The sequence below is a fragment of the Manduca sexta genome, chromosome 28 (genome assembly GCF_014839805.1).
Source record: "Manduca sexta isolate Smith_Timp_Sample1 chromosome 28, JHU_Msex_v1.0, whole genome shotgun sequence".
Classification (NCBI taxonomy): Eukaryota; Metazoa; Arthropoda; class Insecta; order Lepidoptera; family Sphingidae; genus Manduca; species Manduca sexta.
This window is the reverse complement of record NC_051142.1, coordinates 1940923-1968363: the sequence shown is the minus strand read 5'-3', so window position 1 is coordinate 1968363 and position 27441 is coordinate 1940923. Positions and strand designations below refer to the sequence as shown.

Below are 27441 nucleotides of genomic sequence, written 5' to 3'. Positions count from 1 at the left end.
TGTCTATCATATATCTTCCGTGAGACCAACGAGGCGGCTAGATTGTAAACAATGCGGCGTAAAGTTGAAAATAATACACATCATGCGAAACAAAATAGCAAGCATGAAAAAATAAATTCAAGGTACAATTTTATTTCAGGTGTCATGCCTAAATTACGTGATCATTTTATAATTGCGCCATCAAAATGTTGTACTAAATGCAGCGGCTATTTTCATACAACAATGACGTATCTATTTCAGCAAAGTTTTTGTTTAATGAAAAGAAACAGCAGTGATAGCGATCTAAATGTCACCAGGAGCTTCACTCGTGTGTACATTTATGAAATTAATATGAATACAACACATACAATAATGTTTCTGGAACTATATAGTGCGGTTGCGACGAGTGGCTAGAATGCGTGACGTCACATGCCACTACACAAGTTCTAGGGACAACCCTTGTCGAAAGAGTTCGCAGCGCTATCCCTTCATTATTATTGATGTAAAGCCCGGTAATTGTACACGCAGTGTGTGCGGCGGGGGAGAAGGGGGCGGCGGGAGCAGTTGTAAATATAGCTCGACGTGCAATTATCGATAACGAAGCGGCATAATGAAGACAGATCCGGTGACCCGCCACCCTGCGCGCCATTACCATACCGCCGGCCAAGTGTATCTGCTTGTCCGGTGCGTGGCGCGGCCATCTACTATTAGCAGCAGCGGCTACATGACAGTCAGGCCGCGGCGAGCGGCGAGTCGGATACAGCGCCAGTTCGACCCGCAACAAGAGGATTCATATTGGAGTGGACGCTAAAGTCATTTGAAATTGCTACTAACGACATAAGACTTGTATGTATTAATAACTTGTATAATGTGTGTGCAATGCTTATTAACAGTGTAGTGACGCACACAGTTGAATGGCTGTGCAGATCACAACGGTTGATGAATGCCATGAAGCGCATAGATTCAATTATGGTGGCGGCGCGATAATGAACCGGTGCTGGTGTGTGTCACTACTTACGACGTGTCCGGACGCCGAGACTCTGGACGCGGAGCGGGCGAGCGATTTAATTGCGGGGCTACTGCTATTTACTGGCCGCTGCGCCGCTCGGAGGGTTAAGAGGAGATTTAATTAAAATTATTTTTAACTAGCTTTCACTGGCGGTTCTGGTCAGCGATAATTCTTTTCCGTAATTAAAAAAAAAATCCGGACAAGTGCAAGTTGAACTCGCACACCGAGAGTTCCATACAACCTTGTAGGTAAGATAATATATATAAGTACATATTTACAGTTTGCAGATTCTTGCCTTAACACGGGCTTTAAGATATTACTTTTTGCTATATTTATGATTCTTGATCAACAATTCTGTTGTGAAATTGCAAATTATGTGAAAATATGCGACATTTACGGTCATATTTTTTGACCTCGTTACCTTAGAAGTTGAATTTTTTTTTACAGCCGAAAGAGACCATAAAGCCGAGTAGTTGATATACACATGACACCTCTACGCGTTCCTGAAAAAAAAGAGTCTCGTCAGTCAGATGCACAACAAAGAGATGGGAGTTCCTTTTAAGGTACATAACCCCTAAAAAAGCTTATATTTAAAGATACAGATACAGAGGTTGTTAATATAAGTAATTATTATATTATAAGTGATTGTTCTGGTCGAGCGAGCAGTTGCACGGCGCGTGTGACGTGCCGCGGAGAGTGTATAGCATGAAACGCGCGCTCATTGTCTCACCTAGTCTTGTGTTCACAGTATTGTCAACACGAGGCTAATTAGCAGTCCAGATGCAAATTATCTGAAGTCAATTACGCAAAGGAATTTGTACTAATAATGTCTTGTATATAATTGATGTAATGTCTTCTACCGCCTTTAAGTTTATGGCTCCGTCTTGGCAGCGGTGAATTTGCCATTCTCAAAACAATTCTAACAACTACTTTGTGAATTTGTTATTTATCTATACTATTATATAAAGCTGAAGAGTTTGTTTGTTTGTTTGTTTGAACGCGCTAATCTCAGGAACTACCGGTCCAAACTGAAAAATTCCTTTTGCGTTGGATAGCCCTTTGTTCGTGGAGTGCTATAGGCTATATATCATCACGCTATACACAATAGGAGCGGAGCAGTAATGGCTAATCTCAGGAACTACCGGTCCAAACTGAAAAATTATTTTTGCGTTGGATAGCCCTTTGTTCGTGGAGTACTCTAGGCTATATATCATTACGCTATACCCAATAGGAGCGGAGCAGTAATGGCTAATCCAGGAACTACCAGTCCAAACTAAAAATTTCATTTTGCGTTGGATAGCCCTTTATTCGTGGATTGCTATAGGCTATATATCATCACGCTATACCCAATAGGAGCGGAGCAGTAATGGCTAATCTCAGGAACTACCGGTCCAAACTGAAAAAATATTTTTGTGTTGAATAGTCCTTTGTTTGTGGAGTGCTCAAAGTTATATATCATCACGCTATGACCAATAGGAGCGGAGCAGTAATGGCTAATCTCAGGAAATACCGGTTTGAACTGAAAAAATCGTTTTGTGTTGGATAGCCCTTTATTTGTGGAGCGCTATAGGCTATATATCATCACGCTATGGCCAATAGGAGCGGAGCAGTAATGGCTAATCTCAGGAACTACTGGTTTGAACTGAAAAAATATTATTGTGTTGAATAGCCCCTTGATCCCGGAGTGCTATAGGCTATATATCATCACGCTATGACCAATAAGAGCGGAGCAGTAATGAAACATGTTGCAAAAATGGGGAAAAATTATTAGTTTTGAGAGCTTCCGTTGCGTGCGCTGCGTAAACGGTTAAAGTTATGCAACAATGATGTATGACGGGATTGTTCCTCTTAAAAAGTTCTAAAAAATATATTATAAAAACAAAGTCCCCCGCTGCATCTGTCTGCCTGAACGTGTTAAACTCAAAAACTACCCAACGTATTAAGATGAAATTTGGTATGGAGACAGTTTGAGACCCTGGGAAGAACATAGGCTCCCGGGAAACTACTACTTTTATAACGGAAAACTTTAGCCTGAAAAACTTTATAACGCGGGCGGAGCCGCGGGCAAAAGCTAGTATTCTATATAAAGAAACAGTATAGTTGCGCCAAGCTTAAAATATTCATATGCTTTAAATAGACGGCAATTCAAAAATCGGCTTTTACAAGACATCTTTTTTGTGATGAATACGTAGACAGACGTGTCAGACACTCTGCGGCGCGGCGGTTGACGTCGGGTGACAGCGGGTGATGGCGAGTGACGGGACGGGACGGCCGGCGAGTGATCATGTAGCGATGCTTATTACAGATATTTATCATTTACACGTCATGTGAGCAACGGATCCCTTGACTGCCGCGCGGAAGATTTCTTAGCGGATATTGCATGGTTGTTCAGTTATACAGGATGGATTATTGAGACGGGTATGAGGGCAGATATCTTTATCGTTGCAGCTACGAGAAAATTGTCTTAAGAGACTGTATATCGTTTGTGAAGGTTCACAAACTTACGGATCTGCATTTCAAGACTTTCAAGACAAAAGTACAGTTAGCAAGAAAATGCAAAATAAACTCATTTTTTATCCTTGTTGATACGGTTACTTACAAGAATCCAAAGTCTTCATGAGACCATATGAGATTTGAGTATTTTTAAGATCAGAAATCGCTAAAACCTTTTATTCTCACAATATGTAGGAAATCAGACTTCTTACTCGGTTTTAGGATGCTGTTATTATATTGTTCTTACTCCTTCATTTCAAAGATCTTGCCTGAGTTAGTCGTTGCAATATTTAAAAAAGCCTACCATAAAACAATTAGGTTTTTCGAATAATATACGCTAAAGAGCAACTACTGGTACATACACATCTCTCACTTCTGTCAATTAACGAGTCTGTACAGAGTGAGCATATTACCATACTGGAGACAAATTCCAAATCCGGGCAATTCATAATAAAAACAAAAGGGATTATCCGCCATGATTTAAAAGTGTTGGCAGCCATCAGCCACCGTCCCCGACCGACATCACTTCATTAATATATCTTCGGCGGCTGAGCGATTAATAGCTGCCGGAACCATTCCACTGCAACGCATCAAATCTTTCTATTGCACTATTTCATGTTGTACTCAGTACCACATATTGTCCCTTTAGCAATGAAAATATTTTTTAAATATAATATCCATACATATATATCTGAAAAATTTATAACTTGCCCGTATAGATGGCCAAAATAAAAAAAAGATCTTTATCACTTAGAGGTATAAACTGTTGAACTGTAAGTGAATAGTTGAACATCTGACCATCCTTCAGATACAAGCGCCAATTTATTTTAATAAATGTCGACTAATCTATTTAGATAGTCTTGTATAAATAAACCGTATCTATTTATTGTCTACAATGATCCTCCTTGAGATTGTGTTGTAATGAATGAAATCCACTTGGGAGTTAATTTGGATCTGTCGAGGAGATTCCGCGACAAGCTGGCCTCAACTACGTTCCCTGCCGACCCCCCCCCCCCCCCTCCTCACACCCCTTCCCCATCGTGCTCAGTGTCCCTCGCGACTATTAATATGTTTAGTGTTTGCGGGTCCACAGATTCGTTCAGAGAGTTACCATTTGTCGCAAACCATCCGTAAGGTTACAACCTAGTCTACAGACCATAACATATCGCGTGCCCCGTACTGGTGTCTTAGCGACGGCCCTTAAGTATTAATCACTTTATGAATTAACACGTATCTATATATGTGCAAATATAATAAAAGAAGAGTTCATGTTAGCTAAGTAAACAAAAAACTACATTAAATAATTAATACTTTACGTGCAACAAACATGCTGGTCTAGCTTATACAGCTTATAACAGCCGGAGCTCATAGGAGTAGGCTCATCAGGATTTTACGAAGTTTAACATTAGTATCAATCGCGACACCGATCTAAGAGGTATGTCATAGGTATAAACTAGGGCGGCATCTACTCCCGTGGTGTGGGAGAGAACCTGGTATTCATATCGCACGACCTCCGACCCTGCTTATGATAAAAACTACTTGTAAGAGTGACTTGTCGCGCTCCGTCTTCGCTAAATACTGGACTTTTATACACCACAAGAAACGAAAAAGTAAAATACGTAACTACGTGTCTGTTAACAAACAACATTATACTCGATCTACACTAGAGCTACAGTCAGGTGCAGCATAGTGATTACTGCACCGAGATACAAAGAAAAACTTCGACTGCGTACATAAACTGAGCAGAGCGTGTTCATAAACATTCTAATTGCGCTATTTGTATTCCACACATCCGCGCCACTGTTAAATATCCTCGTTTAACTTTCTTTAACATTAATAGACGGAGACGAGGCGGGGCGCGGGCGAGGTCGAGGCGGGCGGCCAGCGATCGCCACAACCATAAACATTAAACACCATCACATGACAGTGTTTATACGCTATTTAGTATCAAAAATATAAGAGCGTTGAATTTTCGCACCAGAAGGTCGCTCACACAGCTGCGAACGCAGCACCTGTTCGTTATGAAACAGTCGACATGAGAGATCAGTATTGAGTGTACAACTGGCCGATGTCGGTTCCAAGATTTAATACTCGTAAAATGTAAGTAACCGTGCCGTAAACTAAACAATAATTACTCTTAGCCGTTTATTTACATAGTCAGTAATTGCTTGTATGTCGCGTTTGTTGTTTACGACATATTAATATTACAATGATCTCTTTCTGCAAATAGCAATAGCATATATTTTCTAGCAGCATCTCCTAGTCACATATAACGTTGAACATGCTTATTGTCCAGTCTAATAACGCTGTCGTCCCTCCGATCAAATATTAATATGACGGCGACAATGAACACAATCAGTGCGACGCTCGCACGCGACGCCGCGACGGTGTAACCTCGAGCGATCAATTTGTGGTATATTACTTTATATTGATGACGTACAATAATCAACCAATATGTGACGTTCGACATGTTTGACAGCGTTACAACTGCAACGGAGCCGGACGATACACCCTATCACTAACAATCAACACGGCTATGAAAGGCATTCACTTGCAAAAAGTGATGTGTTCGTGTCGTGTCGTATCGGCGTCGTGTCTGCATCGTGTCGCCACGGCGTTAATAATTATTAAACATTTAGCGGTTTCGCGGCACCGAGTGAGCCGGAGCCTGATTAGCGCACTGTTTACCGCCGGCGCGTATTAGTGTCGCACGTCACCCCTAATCTATCTGAATTGCCCTCTTATGGAAATAGGACAAATGCTAATATATTCGTTTATCTGAGAGGGAACCGAGCGAGGGCCGCGCACATAATACAAGTATTACTGCGACCACGATGCCTCGCTAATCTGTCATCAATCAACCACATTAGTGCTGGTTCATAAATGGAGCAGTTTAACTACGCAGTAATAAGTTGAGTTGGGTTTGTTTTTATAAAAAAAAATCGTATCCCCAACGAAGCCAACTCCGCGCAATCCATAATAGTATATATTTTTTTCAAATCAAGTAAGCCGTTTCTGGTGTTGAGTTGTGCACGCGGGGCGGTGATCACCGATCACTCACTATCACCGGCCTTAACCAGGCTGTCAACTGCAATGTTTATTAATTATGAGATATCACCGCAAACCACATTTTAAACGAAATTAATTAAATAAATTAATTGTAATGAGATAGCGATACGATGTAACAAGAAAATAACAAAAACATCAATAATTGGGTTCAGAAATTATCTAATGTAACGTAAGTTATGTTGTAAGTTGTGACGCAACCGACGTGTCCCGGGTTAATAGCTGCACATCTTGTTTTATCAGTTTCCGTAAGTTGTTCCAAAACACATTGATTGTACGGGTTAGATACTCCTGTTTTACTTATTGCAATTATAGTATTGACAATGTTCAAGGTTAATTATTAAATTAATTGGTCCACTCGGTCAGATGCCATGGGTTCTCAGTATTCTGCGGCGTCCGCGTACAGGCGTGAAGCGACTCGATGCAACTTCTATACATAGATATTGCACAGTGTACCGTATATTGACTCGTATGATGTGCTCCATTATTTGATAAGGTAGAAGCCGATACAGTGCACAGCGACTTTAGTTGACGGTACTGTTTCATTGTGTCCCTGCGAGAAGACTCGGGCATGTAATGTATACGAACGGCACATTCGCCCACGCTACGCGCCCTTTATTTCCTCTGCTTCTGTGAGACGACATCGATGACAAATTTATAAAACTTTACTATGCGGTAACAGGTACATATTGAAGTTTCATTTCTAATTTAATTTTAATATTCCCTTCCAATTTGTTATAAATTTTAAATGGAAATAAAATTTTGGATTTTATTTATTGGTTTGCGTATAATCGTTGCTGGTCCTCGTTCATATATCAGAGTACTGTTAGTAATACTCTCGTATGCGAGGGTTTAGTAGGTGCCACCGCATGGTCTATTTCTACTGCTAAACGGCAGTGTACATACAGTGTTGTGTTCCGATTTCAAAGGGATTAGGAGTAGCTGGCATAATTATTAGGCATCATGAGACTTGAGTCTCATCCGCAGCGTAAGGAACGCAGTAGAGTGCTACGAAGTATTTTATGATTCAAAGTTTTGGTTGGTGTTGTTATTGTGTAAGGCAGTCGTATCGCTTACTACACGGCGAGCGACATTCTCGCCCGGACACTCAGTTGTAATAAAAAGAAGTCAGGTGAGGTTTCTTAGGTTACGAAACAATTCTAGACTCTTGGCATCGTATTTTTTCATTAAAATAATATTGTAATCTGAAAACAAATTACCCTAGCGTAATATAGTTAAATAATAAAGTGATAAGTTGCGCAGTGCTTCAATAGACGGTATTCATTAAACACGAGTCATGTGAACAACACGCGGCCGACGGCGACGTGACTCCGCGCCGCGCCGCGCTCACTGCCGGTACTGAGATGCCTCTCCACAAAGGGGAGCAAAAATAGTAATTGTTTTAAATATTTTTTCGCTCTTTCTCTAATGACGCGGTAAGGAAAATGGTAAATGCCGTCCAACATCAATGTGCAAGCATTGTTGGCTTGCACATTGATGTTGGACGGCATTTACCATTGTAAGATATTCAGGCTTGTAACATACGGCACCGAGACGTGGCCACTCACTGTGGGCCTCATTACGAGGCTCAAGGTCACTCAACGAGCTATGGAGAGGGCTATGCTCGGTATTTCCCTACGAGATCGAATCAGAAATGAGGAGATCCGTAGGAGAACAAAGGTTGCCGACATAGCCCATAGGATTAGCAAGTTGAAGTGGCAGTGGGCCGGACACATAGCTCGAAGAACCGATGACCGTTGGGGTCGAAAGGTTCTAGAGTGGAGGCCACGTACAGGCAAGCGAAATGTCGGACGCCCGCCTACAAGGTGGACGGACGACCTGGCTAAGGTCGCAGGAAGTCGCTGGATGCAGGCCGCTTCCAACAGGTCGACGTGGAGATCCTTGGGGGAGGCCTATGTTCAGCAGTGGACTTCCTGTGGCCGAGATGATGATGATGATGAAGATATTGTTGATAGTACATAGGTAACTATTCTTGTAGTTCAATTCATTGTAAATACGGTACACAGTTTGTGTGTACCTAAGTCGGTGGATGAGCGGTGACAGGTACACGCGAGTCAGTGGAGCTGTCAGTTCTCGCTGCATTTTTATTGAGCTAACATTTGGAATTTATAATGAGCACTAATAAAACTTCTAGTAAATACATCTAAGAAAACTTTGATCATAATAATTTACCTACCGAGCACGGGATAAAAAACACCGGATAGCCTCTATAAACATTGCGAGTGACGAGTTATAACGACTCTTACGGCCGCGTCGTCTTCATGGATTATTTGGTGTAAAGTTAAGAACAATATTCAGGCGACTGTTGAGTTGTAATGTCGAGATGAGCATGCTGCTCGCCTGATGGTGAGTGATATGACCGCCCATAGACAATAGCAATACCACTGGTGCTGCCGCTTGCTAGAAGAGATACACTTTCCGGCGGTACCTGCCCAGATGGACCCTCACATATGAGAGACCTACCACGAGTCATAATATTCGGACTAAACATTTCTCCATTGTCTATTAGGTCTGTGGTGTGCATACATCAAATTGTCACCGAGCTGCGATAAGTTATAATTAGCGCTAGCGCTACTTACATTATATTGCACGATGTACCTCTCATTAACAAAACGCGACACCACACGCGAACACACTATTCATCAGTGGACGTACAAACAAATATTTTACCCATCCCTGTGGCGAGGTTTCCCAGTACATTAACCGTGTGGATTTCAATGCCATTTAAGCTGAACGGAACATTTATCGTAATTGTAGGTATTGCACAAACATCACTGATTTACCTCCCAGTTACTTCGTTTAAATTGTCGCCAAAAAGTAGGTAATTTGGAACTTAAAGGCAGGATATATCGAAATATAATGCAAAGTATGTACAGATGACCAACCGCACAGTACAGGCCAATATCTCCCGGAAACTTACACCAAGTTTCAATTTGACGCCCGAATAAAAATTCTTACCATATCCAAGTTTATTTACTCTCGAGTAAAGGTCTGTAATATGTCGCCTAGTGTGCATCTCCATGGGCAATGATTATGGATAAGTTTGTGCTGTCTTAATAAATTGTGTTGAAATACTCCACATTTCGTCAGTTGTTCAAGTGAACTTGCATCGATTTAGTCGTGTACATCATGTTGAACTTCCGACGTGTTTGAACACGTTTACGACTTAGTAAAGTAAATAGAAAGCACATTATACGGGTAATCTCGTTTATAATTAGTTATGTTACAGTTATTTGTCATTTGTGGAATTATATTCTTCGCCATGATTCAGCGACCGACGCCGATCCCGCACCGGCGCGCGCCGAGCTCCTACGTAATATCCTAAAGCAATAAATAACAGATCACTCATATTATATAAAACGTATGTTAATGCGTCGCGCCAATACTCAATCGCTTTAATATCACACCTGCGGGTGATATTTCTATAGCGCATGAGTACCCACGTCCAGCAAGTAATGTAATTATACTTAGTTATCGAAACTATAATAATTTCTATGCAATTTATATATATATGACTAAAAACTACTAATTAACTAACTACATTTCTATTTTATTTTTATACACTAACTTCGAGTTACCAAATCTTGCTATAATATAATATTTTTTTTTATAATCTTTTTAATTTAGCTTCATATCAGCAATCAAAATTATTGTAAAATTTCGTAGTTGTGACAGCTATTAAAAATGTATTGGATTTTGGCATGGCCTCCGGAACGATAAGTCACCGTCACCGGTGCAGTGTATCGCTAAAGTGGCGATCTGTCAGCGAGCGCTCGACACGCGGGACCTCTCGCGACGCTCGTCCGCCGCCTTGCGATGTCACTTTATCATTCACGAGAAAGTTGTAAGTGTTGGCTTACTTTCTCGACGCTTATTTCTGACTTATAACTAAAATTAAACATATCGTGCCATAACCGAATGATCTATATTATGTCACTTTCATAAATAAAATAAAAAAAATATAAAAAAAAAACAAGGACAAGTCATACCGCTGAGTAAACAATAATTTATTTAGTATCTTCTTTATGAATGTAATCCGATCTGCAAAACAGACACGCCATCACAGGACAGCGCGAAACGCCGTCGGAGACGTCGCCCTGCGGTGCAGCGCTATTTAAACTCCAAATGAGTTTTTCGAATAAAACCAACCATATTTGCAAACAGATGGATAGTTGTTCGTGTCACCATGAGACTCGTTGCAATTATAACTTTAACTTACATACGTATTTTGCGTTTAATCTATACTATTATATAAAGCTGAAGAGTTTGTTTGTTTGTTTGAACGCGCTAATCTCAGGAACTACCGGTCCAAACTGAAAAATTCTTTTTGCGTTGGATAGCCCTTTGTTCGTGGAGTGCTATAGGCTATATATCATCACGCTATACCCAATAGGAGCGGAGCAGTAATGTCTTATCTCAGGAACTACCGGTTCGAACTGAAAAATTCTTTTTGTGTTGGATAGCCCTTTGTTCGTGGAGTGCTATAGGCTATATATCATCACGCTATACCCAATAGGAGCGGAGCAGTAATGTCTTATCTCAGGAACTACCGGTTCGAACTGAAAAATTCTTTTTGTGTTGGATAGCCCTTTGTTCGTGGAGTGCTATAGGCTATATATCATCACGCTATACCCAATAGGAGCGGAGCAGTATTGTCTTATCTCAGGAACTACCGGTTCGAACTGAAAAATTCTTTTTGTGTTGGATAGCCCTTTGTTTGTGGAGTGCTATAGGCTATATATCATCACGCTATACCCAATAGAAGCGGAGCAGTAATGGCTAAACTCAGGAACTACCGGTCCCAACAGAAAAAATATTTTTGCGTTGGATAGTCTTTTGTTCGTGGAGTGCTATAGGCTATATATCATCACGCTATACCCAATAGGAGCGGAGCAGTAATGGCTAATCTCAGAAACTACCGATTCAAACTGAAAAATTATTTTTGTGTTGAATAGTCCTTTGTTTGTGGAGTGCTCAAAGTTATATATCATCACGCTATGACCAATAGGAGCGGAGCAATAATGTCTAATCTCAGGAACTACCGGTTTGAACTGAAAAAATCTTTTTGTGTTGGATAGCCCTTTGTTCCTGGAGTGCTATAGGCTATATATCATCACGCTATGACCAATAGGAGCGGAACAGTAATGAAACATGTTGCAAATCGAGGAAAAATATTAGTTTTGAGAGCTTCCGTTGCGTGCGCTGCGTAAACGGTTAAAGTTATGCAACAATGATGTATGACGGGATTGTTCCTCTTAAAAAGTTCTAAAAAATATATTATAAAACAAAGTCCCCCGCTGCATCTGTCTGCCTGAACGTGTTAAACTCAAAAACTACCCAACGTATTAAGATGAAATTTGGTATGGAGACAGTTTGAGACCTTGGGAAGAACATAGGCTCCCGGGAAACTACTACTTTTATAACGGAAAACTTTAGCCTGAAAAACTTTATAACGCGGGCGGAGCCGCGGGCAAAAGCTAGTATGTAAATAAATGAATAGCCATCGCCTGACAATGATTTCAGTTCTCTATCACAAAGGCATATCCGAAATTTATATAAGCTCTATATACTTCAGGGATCTTCTTAATGACTGATTTTTAACATTATTTTACATGTAGTTAATAAGGATGTGATTAAAGCTGATCCAGTAAAAGAAATTGCAAATCAATCTCTTAATTGTTTGCACCAACGCTGTAGGTTGTACTGAAGTACAATTATAACATCATGATTTATTTAAGATGCGTTAAACGATTAACTGCAAATTAATTCTACGAGTAGTATGGTAGTACCAATCTCCCATACAATATTTGGAGAGATATTGTAAATGAATTTGTTGTGGTTCCCTGGGCAAATAGTAAAGGAAACCATATCGTCCCGCGGCGAGTCCGTAATCGGTGCGGCGGCGCGGCGCGACTTCACTACAAATTCCTCCCACCGAAAGGAACCAACCCCCGCACTACAACTTTTCGAATGTTTTTCCGGGGTAAGTTTTTTTTTAATACGTGAATAACTTGCGATAGAGTATTTGATACTTCGTATAAATTCTGAAAAAGAAGAAATCATTGAAATTTGATAAAAAATCCATAAGTTATAAGCCATTCAAATTTGGTAATAAGGGTGAATGTCAAATAATAGAAAAGAGACAAAATTTGCATGTGACGTCAGCAGGCATTAGGATGCGTACAAAAAAAGAGATTGAGTGATATCCCCAGTCCACGCCCACTCCTGCCCGTAGTTATATTGGAATTTGAATTACTTCCTTATTTGTATCGAATTTTAATGCTGTTTTCACAGAAGAATTTATTTTTTTGTACTCATTGCTGTTACATATTAAAAAAATCACAAAGTCAATAACAGTCAAATACCGTATTGCTCGTGTAGTATGTAGGTACATCAGTTGCACATAAATAGTAAATCACATAACCGCCATACTCCCACGATTTAAGACAGGTGCATGACATGTGTGGTTACTATCAACTACAAGGGACACCACAACATAGATAAATATTTATTATGGATCGCACATACATAATGTTAATATGCCGTAACTGCATTATCTCGCTTCACACACAGCTCATCACCCGCGCCTATACAGGAACTGTAAGATGTTGATAACAATTTTCAATGTTATCCCACCTTCCTTCAGCACACACACACATAAATATTATCCATTATAGCTGCATTACAATAAAGCTACATATTAAATAATTTAGCGCACAGGTCGCTCGTTGCCGACCCGACGGTTGGCTCGGCACGGCGCACCTGTCGCTTCGCCACAACAATTTGCACACAATATCTCAAAGCGTTCCAAACCGCAGCACGACAATACTTGAGCTGCAACATCTTTCTTTACTAATCAAAGGAGTGACAAAGTATTACTGATCATTATTAATTTGCTGTGCCTACATCGCGCCGGTGCGTTAGCTCGCTTGAACGCTTGCCGCAGACAACAGGGTACAATAGGCAATATCCGTCGACGCTAAGAAAATTTATTTGTTATAATTAACTCGGTCTAGCTGTATTTGGAGCATACGGATAAGTATTGTCTGATGCCGCCTTCGTCTCAATCTAAATCTGGTTGGTTTAAACTTTAAGCCTATAATGATTTCTTATGATGTTAAACATTGAAATAAAACTATTCTTATGTATTTTTGATAACCAATTGATTAGATTATTATTTTAGAATTAATTTAGGTTAAATGTCAACGTCCCGTCGTATATCCTGAAATTTGTTATACGGTTTTCCCATTTGCGTCCGAAAGGTGATACAATCACAATACATAATAGGACGGGATACGTAACAGTTCGGCACACTATGGCAACACCGATGACAATGCAGTAGCGGTAGAGTTAGTTCGTCCTGAAGTGATAACATAAAGTTGCCGCGAGTATTCCCCCGTACTGTACAGTGTACATTCGGCAGTGCGTGAAACGAGGAAGCCACAAGCACTCGCCCAGACACATTAGCTGATCCTCTTACTGGCCGACGAGAGACACGGCACGGCGCGGCGGCGGGAGTGCGTTCTACTCTAGCCCACGTTCGTAGTTTTTAATTGGTTTAGAATAGATACTGTTATCCGTTTAAGTGTAGTACCGTGGGGTCACGCGACGCACCGCGCCTGTTGACACCACGGTAATTTAGTAGGCCAAAGATTGTATGACTAGCCACTAGTAATTATTGGAAATGGAGCTGTCAGCGAGTAGTTCGTTGTTTATGACTTTTGCAAGACGGTCTCGATTCCAGCATGGCGGTGTGTGCTCATAGTATTAACCCGTGGTGGGTCGGCGCTACAGACTAGCAATAGAGGCGAGGTACACACGCAAAGCGAACCCAGCGTGGGTCGCGTGCGTGGTGTCGCTCTGATTGACAGTAACCTTACACGTTGCGATACAAATTACGCGCCGTGACTCGCGGGGGCGGACTCAGGGCTCCGGGCGCTGGGCGGGGTGTGTGACGCAAGTGATCGGAATAGCGTCGCCTTTACCGGCTTGCTCTGGAATATAATGAAACAATGGGACGTTAGCAAAACAGTAGTGGCACGCTGGCCAGGTACCCTAATCATGTAAGCAATTCTCGCGGGTAAAATATATTCCTACTATTTAAGTTTGATGGTCTTATCCTTAATCAAAAACAACAGGCAAGTTTATGGTTGAAGTTGCTATTGACAAAAAAATAGGTCGGAATGTGCCCTCGATATGAACTCGCCACTTTCGAGTCCGTTCGTTCACTGTGAGGCCATCGCTGCGTTATCTATAATATATATATGAGCAATTGATACGCGCCACATAACCAGTGATGAATGATGCGGCGCGGGAAATATTACAACGGTGACGCGACACATTGCGGACGCTCCTCTGAAGTGATACCCCGCGCGTGCACTATGGACCCTTTACCTTGATCTTTCTTCCATCTTAAGTCTCATATATATTAAATAGAATATTCAATCGTAACAGAACCTTCAGACCTGTAATCCCCAAAGCAAGAAATCGGCATTTATAAATAAAAAAAACTCTTACGTATGTTAATGGCTTCTCCAAGTTGTGATTAAATTGTTCGTTATGTTAAGATCTTCGTCGAGAGAGTATCGGAGATAGTTTGAGCCCCACTAGATTATTGGGGAGATCCTTGGGGGAGGCCTGTGTTCAGCAGTGGACTTCCTGTGGCTGAGATGATGATGAGATTGTCAACACCGCGTTATACACGTGATGTAAACTAAGGTTTTCGACGTGACGATTCGCATTCAGTGACTTTATATTTGTGCCACAGAGTTCTTCGCATTAAACTCAATGTTAGTCACTGCTGTGCTCGGAAAATAAAAAATAATGCCTGCATTATTGGATTTCTCATCGGCATCAGGAGTGTTCTTTACTGCCATATTGGCGAAATATTGCCGTCGATGAAAGTGCATCGTCACGGCGATTGTTTATCGAGTTGGGATGACGGGAGGGGTAAGTAGGTGAAGAAGGCGAGGTCTGTCAAATTTACATAGGGGTGCGCTATTAATGCATATTGATGGGCCAGGGACCTCGACGGGCGGCGCCGCGGAGCGCACCTCTCTCGGACTATTTCCGTATTAACATACATTGGGATTTGTTTTCCATGAAAAGTACAATTTGTATTTGCGACCGCGGCGTGTACCAACTCTACCGTCGAAGTTAGAGTGTATTGAAAATTGATTTACAGCGACAAAGGGGTTACAATATCCAATATTCATTTATGTCTGACCCCATCTTCTTAAAAAACTGAGTCTTTTAATACATTTTTTTAAGTTACCAATTCCGTTAATAGCTTTTGTAATATAGTAATAAATAATGGTAACTAAACTAAACTTTTTTAAATTGTAATATCGGGTAATTCGGACGTGTTTTTTAATTAAAAAACTTTTACTAATATTTGTTAGAAACCCTGGTAAATGGAGCCACGGCCTCTGGATTCACAGTGCCAGTACGACACCAAAACTGATTTACCTACTGCTTAGGGTGAAACCGTTAGGGTCCTGAATTAGAATCTTAGGTCTAGATAACGAATTCTAAATGAACCTAATAATGTTAGAAACACCCGACATTTGACGGAAGCGGGAACTGTGCCCGAATGATAAGCAGTGTACCCTTTATCGTAGAATAGGAAGGGACCTGCACGGCCAGAGACGAACTAGTTGCATATTTTTTGCTTACCCCTTCGAGGATAACATTGTGTCCTTATGACGTGTTGTTTTTATTAGTGCCACATTAACAAAATGATAGTAACGAGGCGCGAAGATGAATAAAAACTATTATAATTTACAATTCCGAAACATACATGTGTACTCACACCCACGCGTAGAAGAAAAAAAAGAGCACGTGCGAGTCCAACATGCCGTGCGACAAGATGCGCTGCGTTACCGGCCCGGGCAGAGGGGAGGGGGAGGGGGGATAAGGTCGGCACGCCGCCAGCGGGAACATTTTCAAAAATTCTACATAAAAACGTTTACAGAAATTTCCCGATGAGACGCGCTGGTACGTCCGTTGGAACGTAATATTATGTTTATTATTTAACAGTAAGCAGCCACCAGCCGTAACGTCGATGGAGGTATGGAAGGGTATTCGTATATGCCTGGATCTACAGCACCGTACATTCAGTGTACTCGCCATTGTGGCCCAAGTAAATTTAGTGTGTCGCGTTCTGGGATCAGTCTGTGTATCACGGTGTATGCCGGCATAATTTTGTTGCCTGATGAGAGCTGATGATCATCTCTCCTCAATCGATGCTCTATTTGGATGCCGCGACACAATTTGATCTTATTTTTTTTTTGGTGGTATTTATTTATTCACGACGCATGCTTGTAAACTGTATATTTGCACAAGAGCTGTTTTACTGCCTCAAGATACATATGTCCACCTACAACATTTGTAATAAAAATAAATAAAATATTTTCACTATTGAAATATTTAAACGTTAAAGCGATAATCCTGAACTACGGCGCCTCGGCGGTAGTGTCGGGAAAGTGAACGTTGTGGTGTGAGACCGCGCGGCGCAGTCTTAACGAGCTGCACGAGTTAAGGTTAAAAAGCCGACGGACATAATTGACAAGTGGACTGAAAGGCAGATACCATTCAACAAAATGTTAGAGAAATGCGAAGTATTACTAAAATTCAGAATGAAGCGAAAGATTTACTGAGTAATTCATGACTAACGAGTGTCGAATTGTGCCCATCACAAGCATCATTCAACTGACCCTATTTAGAAGTGAACATGCCCCGCGCTTAAAGCTTCATGAGCACATCAAACGAAAAGTCAATACTCTATATTATGAGTGGAGGCTTACTTACACACTAGTTGGGCACCCGACTGATCTCACCTTAAAGGCCAGTAATTGTCCTACCAAGGAAATAAATTTTAATCAGCCAGCAGACCAGACGCCACAAGTGAAAATGGTTTAGGCACGCTATCCGAAGAGGTTCCGCCTATATACCTGAATAGACAATGAATTGGAATCTCCAAGGAAAGCGAAAGGGTCGCCGTTTCAGACAGACCTGGCGAAGCACTGTAATCGATGAACCAAGAAGTATTGGGTATTTTGAGAGTATTAGTTAGACTTGGAGCGAAAAACCTCACGACCGCTCAAAATAGAGCCATTGTGGAGGCCCTTGCTCCACCCAGGAGACTAAGAACATTAATGATAAATGATGGCGAATTATCTCGCTAAGAGTGCTACTGAATTTCCAAGCAATCTCATAAAAAAATGGCTTTATATTCACTCGCCACGCCGTCCATGCAAGGACGAATAGAAAATATATAAATGTCAAAAAGTGTTGTGTTGTCGTTAGTATCTAGACCGCAGTAAATACAGCTATTTCATGGATACAAATGAATCCGAAGGAACAATAAACTTTTATGATTAAAGCTTTGAATAATCAAGATATATATGTGTCTAGGACTAGGAACAGCGAGTCTGGCAGGGAACGGAATGTACTGAACAGTAGGCACGACTGTGTGTGGCTCCCCTCATAAAAGCACTGTTTAAAGACGTCTGTAATAGTTGAAGAATCATTAATATGTTGCCAACCTTTAAGCGAACTTACAAAACATTAAATAAAAATGAATATAAATTTTTAATCGCACCACATTCCTGTGTTATTGCAGGACTCGAACCTGTGCCTTGTTGATTCACATCCGGCCTCAGATATTATTGAACCATTCGATTGTCCCGTTCGTGCACATTGTATTTCGGGGCACAGTATCGAGGACAGGTGCGGGCCGCGTCGCCCGCGCGGACTGACATCGCACTCGATTTAAATACCGCCTCTTCGTCTTTTATTTCCAGCACGAATTGTCAATATTCTCCGTCACTGACAATATTGTTACTGATATTAAGTTTTATAAAAACGTTGTGTTCATCTTAATATAAACGGCCTTATTATGTGAATCTGACATGTCAATCAGCACAACGTGTATGAATCATCGCGACGACGACGGGCAAAAGGTCGATTCACTCACTCGGATCGGACTTACCTCAAAACACGGTCTTGTTATACATTTGAATGATAAATAGAGCCAGTCTAGCGACTGGTATGGGAATGCTATGGTTTGTCCCACACCCCTAATCCTGAATAGTAAATGTCGTAAAAACTGTTGTTATTTAGGTAATTGTGTAATAATATTAAAATACCAGCCCTACATTTTATATTATCCTACTGCTGAGTACAGGTCTCCTCTACTGACAAAGCTTTGACCTTAGTCCACCGCGCTGGCCTCGTGTGGGTTGGCACTTGGCATACTTCTTATAACTTCGAAATACTTGCGAAGAATTTTATAATTTTGATCTAGCCTCACGATTATTTCCTTAATGCGAGCGATAAATAATAATTATCTTACTTCTTATTTCACTAATATTATATAATATGCGAGTTTGTAAAATGTTTGTTCGTTTGGATGTTTGTTAGAAGTAAACGCAGAAACGGCTGAACGGATTTGGAAGAAACTTAGCATGTGCTAATGGGTAATAATGGGTTGGTCAATAGTCATGTCCAAGACTAGCACATAGGCAACTTTATATCCGATAATTTCATCCCATGAGCAATAATTGTTTTTTTTTAAATATGTGGCGCTGGCATCTTACAGGCAGTGCTATGAATCGCTGCCGTATTTAAGGGACTTTTGTAGCAGGAAAGGCTCCTCACGCACCCGAGGCCGCGCGCAACATTTAGTAACTGATAAACAATAAACACGCTACCTGATTCTAATGATGGTGAGAGTGGATGTTGACTAATCAGTATAGGTCGCCATACCATAGAATATACGGCAATGCTTACTTTGCATATATTTTTTGTATGACAGAAGGCGAACATAATTTATAGACATATCAGAAAAATGCACATTGGCCACCTGAGAATCACATCCGCGACCTGACGGGTTCCGCGAAATTAATATTGGGTTGTTTATAGACCAATGTTTTGCGATAATATGTTTGTCGCCTAGTTTTTGCTGTTTTTATGGTTTTTTTCCTGCTTATTCTTCGGTCTGACGTAGCTAATTACAATAAAGCTGGCGCAGAGTTATTTTAGATCTCATTATAAATTCATAAAACGTTTAAAATATAAAATTTGTGACGTTTGCATGATTATAATCTGAGACATAAACCTGTCGTAATAGTGCGCAATTAATGGACAAGATTTAATAAAAAGTCTACTGAGTAGATTAAAAGCAGTTATAACGCGCGCGATCAAATATCCACCGTAATTACAAATGTTATTCTTATTCCCTTCGCTTGTATTAAGGATTCTCAATAAAAGTGCAAATCTAACCGCGTATTCAGGAGGGAGGTCCGATATGGTATCACATCGAAGAAACCTCCGGGTGCATCCCAAAGGCTTACACCCCGGGCATAAACTGCCCCCTGATTGACAATGAGTGTATGACCAAGTCAATTACAATAAGTGGAGTCCAAGGCTGCGATTACATTAGACACGCCGCCAATTTACATTAAGTTCCGCGATTGTATGGTTCATTAAATTATTGCTAAGTCGCACGGATACACAGCGACTTACATTTTATTTCCGATATCTAATTACAAAATAATTATTTCAAATATTTTTAATAATATTATCTCGAAAATCTATCCATTAGGTATAAAAACATTTCTCGGCTAACATCAGCAGTCGGCTTAGTCCATAGTTTTAGAGTTTTCACATAGTATATTATCAGATTCCGTTATTTCGTCGAAAACTTCGTAGATTGCGTTTCTGAGCAGTATCCAGTTTTTTTTTTTTTTTGTTTATAAAACCCTATTAATTAGAAGGAAATAGCTGGCCTACTTCCAGTCAATTCTCTGATATCTTTTTGTTTGTTTTATAATTTTACTTAGATACAATTTCTTTTTCTTATTACTTGCGTTTTGACTTCTTGATAATTATATATACAAATGGTGATATATACAATATGTATTATGCACTGTTTGAGATTAGTTCAGCGCATTATTATTGAAATATTTTTTACATGAAAATTCAGACATTAGTCGCTTTTCATGGATTCTATACCTATGTCGCGTTCAAGCAAATTACCATCTCTTATTGCAAGCGATAAAATGAGTGATACCGCGATATGACACCTCGAGTCGAACTTACGGAGTATCGCGTGGTCTGTCCCTTGTACTACGCTGTGAGATATCGCTCGTGTGCAGCTGATAACCGCTCGACGGGTCCGCATGCCGCGTTATCACTCGAATACTAGCGCCACTCGCAGTACGCGTAGATAACACTTACTTTTAAATGTTTCAATTATATAGAACGCTTTCGTCGCTACTTGTAACTACTGACACAAGTTCAGACTTACGTCAACTCAGGACAACGATGCCATTCGGTGTTTGACTACGTCAATGGTGTTCGCTGACAATTAATGTTGCTGTGTAAGCACGACAACATATATAGTTGCGCATGCGTATTGCGTATGTCTGTCTGGGTTACCGCGAACTCTTTTAACTTTACTGGTGGTAGGTCTCTCATATGTGAGAGTCCGCCTGGGTAGGCACCGCCGCGATGTCTATTTCTGCCGCCAAGCAGCAGTATGTAGTCACTGTTGTGTTCCGATTTGAAGGAGATTGTAGCCAGTGTAATTACTGGACATAATGAGACTTAACATCTCACGTCTCAGGATGGCGAGCGCAGTGGAATACCGAATAATACTTTGTAACTCTAGATTTTGAATGGCGTTTCTATTTTTTATGGGCGGTCGTATCGCTTATCATCAGGCGAACGGCGAACTCGTCTCGTCATTCAAAGCAATAAAAAAAACTCCTTCTAAACTACGCAACAGATTTTGTTGCGGGTTTCACTGTCATTTACATAATTAATTCTAAATAACCTTTTTTTATATTAGATTATATTTTTTATGATACATTCGTCAAACATAAAAATTTTCGAGCGCCTTGAGATACAAAAAATAATATACTTCAGAAGTATCATCCTTCAAAAGGCCAAAGAAAAGTTCACACTGACATTTGTTATCTGCTACGTTTCACTCACAATAATCATTATTAGTAGTAGTAAATAGTTTAGGAGCCCTGAGCAAAGAAACAGACTTACCTACGCTAATTGTAACTTTATTTTATAGTTTATTCTATTGAGAGATTCTTGTGACGCACATTATTAATAAGATACTTATAATTTTATTAATTCAAGTACTTACATATTATTCTCTCTTCATAGGAAAAAGTTTTCATATACCAAAGCAAAGATCTCTAAATCGATCGAAGAGCACTTAATTTTTTTTAAAATAAATTACATTATATATAAATTAGGCCTATGCAAATCTAGGGCAGGCCCCTGCAAGTTTTTAAAGCACAAAGATTTAATTATATGTAAAATTAGTATAAAATAAATTTAATAATAAAATAACATCGTGTAGAGTTTGCTTTGGCATGGAAACGAGGCTCATGGTGGGTATCTGATACTAAGTTATGTGGTACTTAGCGTCGTTTTCCGACACGGCACCCGCCCACTAGCAAGTCGGTTCACACGCACGGGGAACTCGCTACGTCACGACTCATACAATGGAGACCGCATTTTCGATCAGTGGGTGTTATATTTTTTCGCAGGACCGAGTTGTTAGTTTCGTCAACAGCGTGAATGGGCTGCTCAACTAGAGTGACGCCTTTGTCTCTCGTGAAACAGAGACTGAGCGATACAGATCACCACCATCGTATATGTTGTAAAGCCCTTTATCTTATAAATTGTTTAATGCGAGAGCTCCTGGGGCGCAGCTGCTGTCCACTCCGCATAGCAAGTGCGCACCGAGAGAAAATGTTTATGTGATTCGTTCATTTCTTTAGGTAGAGGTAGTTAAACTTGTAGATAATACCCACAAGACTTGTAAAGATTAGGGTTGAGACTGTGAGTGCTGTGTATGTGTTTATTAATATGAGTTGTGATTAATCTATTCCATTTGCCGTTGAAGATATGTGAAGACCACCCGCGGCCTCTCGCGCACTAATGGACTATAAAATGATATATTACATTATTTTTATCTACATCCGGCGATAAACCGAATGATTCCTGTAATAATCAAGATTTTTCCTCAAACATCTTTTTATCTGAAAATTATATTTTAATATTATATTTTTCTTATCATCGAGACCATAAACAACGCAATTAACTAGTTGTTTTTTTCTAGAAACTCGGATACATGATTATAAATATCACAGCGCATGATGTTGCGTCGATGATTCGTCGCGAAATTATACCTGAGTACGAATCTCCATCGCATCTTCGCCGGTTTGAAAGCCATTACACGATTTAAAGTCTGTTGTTTCTTATAAAAGAAATGTATTATTTTCATTGCGCAAGTTGCAAACAACTTAGTGGTCAATCATGAAAATGTAACGAACATTCTTAGTGCATTATAACATGAAAGTATAAGTAGCACCTGTGTCTAAAATCGAGTTACACAGAGGAGGTTGATGTAATTAAATCGAAATGCGTCGAGGCTTATGTTGTCAATGGGTAACTGACCACAAAGGCGTACAAATAGTAAATAAATCAAACTTTTATTGGACCTGTCAAACTCTAGCGAGCCGCGCTAACAGATTAAACCTAATAAAATGTTCGGCTATACGCAGCGTGCAGTGTTGGCGCTGTGGTAGGGACGAGGCCCGAACGTTGTAGGGGTAAGAAAAGCAACATCATGGGGGGAACTCAGCTTCTCAGGGACCATCAGTAATGTACATATAGTGTACTATATCCAAAAACATTATAAACAATTTTAAGCCATCAGTAATCGAAAGCTTCTGATGAGATAATACTAAGGTGCCGATTGGTGAACAGCTCGCTTCAATCGTGTTCTGACAGCACTGCCCGGAGCCGGCCGGCCCGGGGCCTGTTCGGCTGTGTGTGTCTATAAGAATATTCACTGTATCCGCCACGCTGCGTATTATACTTATGAAATATTATTGACTGCGTGAATACCAATTACATTGAACAGTGGGCTACTTTACGACTGTTCTTTAGTTTAGTTTGACTCACGGCGACGGTTAGAAGATTACCTCAACTGAGGTCACACGATACCCTCATAAAAATGTGGACCTTATTGATACAAATTACATATATTTTGTTGCGTTTTTAGCGCAGTAGACTGAGCTGGATCTACTATTTCTCTATTCACAGAAATAGTAGATTCGCAACCCTTCTCCAAAGTTGAATTAAAGACCATCGATGTAAAAAAAAATGACATTGAAATTGTACATTAATATGGCAGAGAACCAGGTTCATGTCTGGCACCATGCCATATGAAGGACCTACACAAGTTTTGAAAAATCTCAAACCGATTATAATTATCAATACAATTATTGGTAAGGACGCCTTCAAAGTGATTTAGGGTTTTATAAATGAAAAAGGCTTTCAACGCAGGCGTAACCGCGAGCGTAAAAATCTACGTACGTTTTGTTTCCATCTGTTTATACATGAGAAAATAATAGGCTCGCGAATCGCGAATCACCCACGAGTCACGACGCGAAGAAAAACTGCCGACGCCGAGACGAACATTTTTTACACGAATGTGTCGCTTTGTAACTCTCTTGGATTTGCTTTCTTTATACATCACAACGACGACTTTATATCGGACAAGTAAACATCCCACATATACGTAATATTTTAAGTTTGTGTTGTTTAATAATTCTAGATCCATTGTGTATATTGTGTTCTGGTATGAATCCGGCGTCATCTGTACGTTGTGCTCGCTGTGAGCTGATAGATGCGTTCTTACTATGTATACTCATTTGATTGAGTTGAGGACCTCTAACGACGTACACAAAAACATTATAAAACAATTATATAACATTTTTAAAGCCCACATTGTGCAGTGTTACTTCAATTATGGGAGACCACAACATGCAAATTAATTTGCACATCAACAAAAATCGGACATTATTATTATTTAGACCTCTATCAATTTATGAAAGTTTAAGTAAATTAATACAATATAATGTGTGAAAGGAATATAGAGGACAAGAAATAATATTAAAGTTCTCTGGTTACGATCTAAATTCATCAGATTAAGTGTAGTTAAAAAGCACTTTTTCACAATTAAGGGTTGATATTCTATAAAAATGTTTAGCGGGGTCGCTTGTACATGAGGTTCATTATCGTCGCCCCCGCGTTACACTTGTTTAACAATACATGCAGATGGATCGGGAGAGGTCTAATCGCACCCAAAATTGGAATATGTATGATACAAACCGTATCAACTATCACCTCGTTACTTAAGTGTCGTCATACTTAACTTTTGGGAGAGCGTCGGATGCATTTTGTACTGGATTAGATAGTGCTCGTTCCCATACTATAGAGGTTCATTCGCACGAGAAACCTTCCGGTTCTATCTCCCAGGCGATATACATAAACTAACGCTTACCGGAATAATCATTTTGCCAAAATATACTAATAGATGCGGCGCCTTTATTTACATAACATATCGATAGACTTAATTTAGTCTATAAGGTTCCTTGTATTTTTACCAACAAGTACTGTATACCCATTCCCGGGTTATAATACAACAATAAGCTAATGATCGCTATATTATACAGAGTATGAAACACAAAAGCGAGCAATGTGAAACATGTGCGGGAATTCTAAGCTTGGAGCAAATATTTGCAGTATGTAGTGTTTGAACCTGGCGACGCGCGGACGGCGACGATCTTAGGGGACATACGAGTATGATTTCATATAACAGAAACAAATCATTATCATTGGTCCAAATCTTGTGTATATGATTTATTCCTAGAGTAAGTGACTCAGACTGCGGAATCATGGATCTAGGAATTGTTTCTAACGTACGGATCTGTTCTGTCAAGCTTTAGTGATAATCATCGATCGCTTTAACTGCTAGAGGCGTTGGAAAGATACCTGCATTCCCGAGACCACATCAAAAGAATTTCCGGAGTGTTTAAATTCTAGCGGAAAAGTTTAGCGTCTTTTACCCGTAGAGAAAGTTTGGTGCCGAGTGGTGGTATACTTTAATGCAAGACTAATGGTACTATTTTAATATTCTTTTAACATATAAATTTAGTTATCTTATTTTCCTCCATTCTAACCATATGGGAAAAATAGAGATAGAGACCAATAATTTAAAAATATTTTATATAGCGGTAACTATTAAAGTCTACAAAACATTAAAGTGTGGCCAACTACAAAATTTTAGATCCCTTCGATATGGGTCGACGTACAGGGCTAAACTTGTTCAGTAGAATGAAGAGCGTTGTAAAATATAACTTGTCTTATCGTTATTATTTGATGGCAATTAATGAATTAATATTTAAAACCTTGAAAAACGTCTGAATGGAAATCAAAATAAAGCTAACTCGCATACGACCAGCGTGGTAGTATTATGATGCAGACTCGTTCACAACATAAAATAGATCTAAGACTTTAAGATACTTCTTCTGAAATCAATAAACACTTTCTCCGCTAAGGTTAATTCAATATATACATAATAATTGTAAATGAAAAATATACAAATCCTTTCAGTGACTTCACTTTACTAGATAATTTATATGATTTGATTAGCACGGGAGAGCGAGCATAACTATTAAAAATTAAGTAAGATATCTATTTATTTGCACAATACCAAATCAAATTAATTTATTTTGTTGAAACATAGTATAAATTTAATAATATATTTAATATTACTTAAAGTATTTATTTTTTATGGATATTCTATGTCTGTGAATTATATTATTTATTTATTATAGGAGGATTTACAGAGAAATAACATCAGTAGAGATTAAACACACACCATAGTCCTATGCTAATTACAAATCTTCGTCAAAAAAATACCAGGTAGTGTATAAAAGGGCTCATAATGTATATATTATTATAATTGATCGAACAAGTCTTTGTATACTAACGTATCGGTACGTGTATAGTTTAATGTGTGGTGTGTAATGTGGTAGACTTTTTAATACATGTGCACTTTCAGCGAGTTAACTGCTCAATTCTTCGACACTGATTTCTCCCTCTACTGTTCCAACGGTGTCTTCGTACAACCACATTTTTATTTTTAATGTTTAGTTTTTTTTTCTTGTCACTATATTATGTATGTTATTTAAACGCACTTTTAGAGCAAGTTATAACAATCATATTCATTGTATTTATATTTATTATTTTTTTTGTGATAAATAATATAGCAAATATTATTTCGTTAATCGATATATATGTGCTATGTACATGTCGTTTATGAAATTTTTTAAACGGTTTAAAGCCGGCTATTTCAAATAATATAGGAAAACTACAGAAGATGACTTTATACTTAGTTTGTAAAAAGCTTTGATTAATACAAGAGTAAATACGGTTTATAATAAAAGTTCCTACCTGAGATTTTAATTCCAAAAGTTGTTAATAATCTTCAATAAATCCACCGCATCCACAACACAACACAACACTGCGCCACTATATTATTTTTTAAAGCTTTTATGAAGTTTCCACACGGATACCAGCACTGGGCGGATCACCTACAGTAATTGCAAGAAGTCGCGGAGTTATAGTTTCGCGAGTTAGTTGTGACGAGCGGAGTGCGCGCCGGCGGCGGTGCGGCGGCGGTGTCGCGGCGGTGTCGCGGCGACAGTGAGCGCCGCGCCGTCGCTCGCTCACTCGCCGCGCCGCGCCGCCGAGCCGAGCAGAGCGCTCCCGCCCGCCCCCGCCGCCGCGCCCGCGCCTCTCGCACACGTTAACTCGGAAAAATCACTTCCCTCATGAAATTAATAGCCTTTGTCGTGCTCTAATAACACTAATATTTGAACATGCAGTTTAGTATAATGGAGCCATACGTCTAACAGAGTTGTGCATAACAAGACATTAGCCATAACATACAACGGCTCTATAAGTTGAGAAAAGGGGGAGGTATATTTTAT

General features: G+C 39.8%; 1 protein-coding gene across 1 annotated transcript in view; it reads right to left on the bottom strand.

Moving 5' to 3' along the window:
• LOC115453450 (FMRFamide receptor) overlaps positions 1-27163 on the bottom strand; it is a 49165-nt gene extending 22002 nt beyond the window's left edge. Inside the window, 2 exon segments of the mRNA XM_037444757.1 lie at positions 1410-1491; positions 26903-27163. The gene's annotated coding sequence lies outside the window, so the exon portion shown is untranslated.
• Positions 27164-27441: the final 278 nt, after the last annotated feature.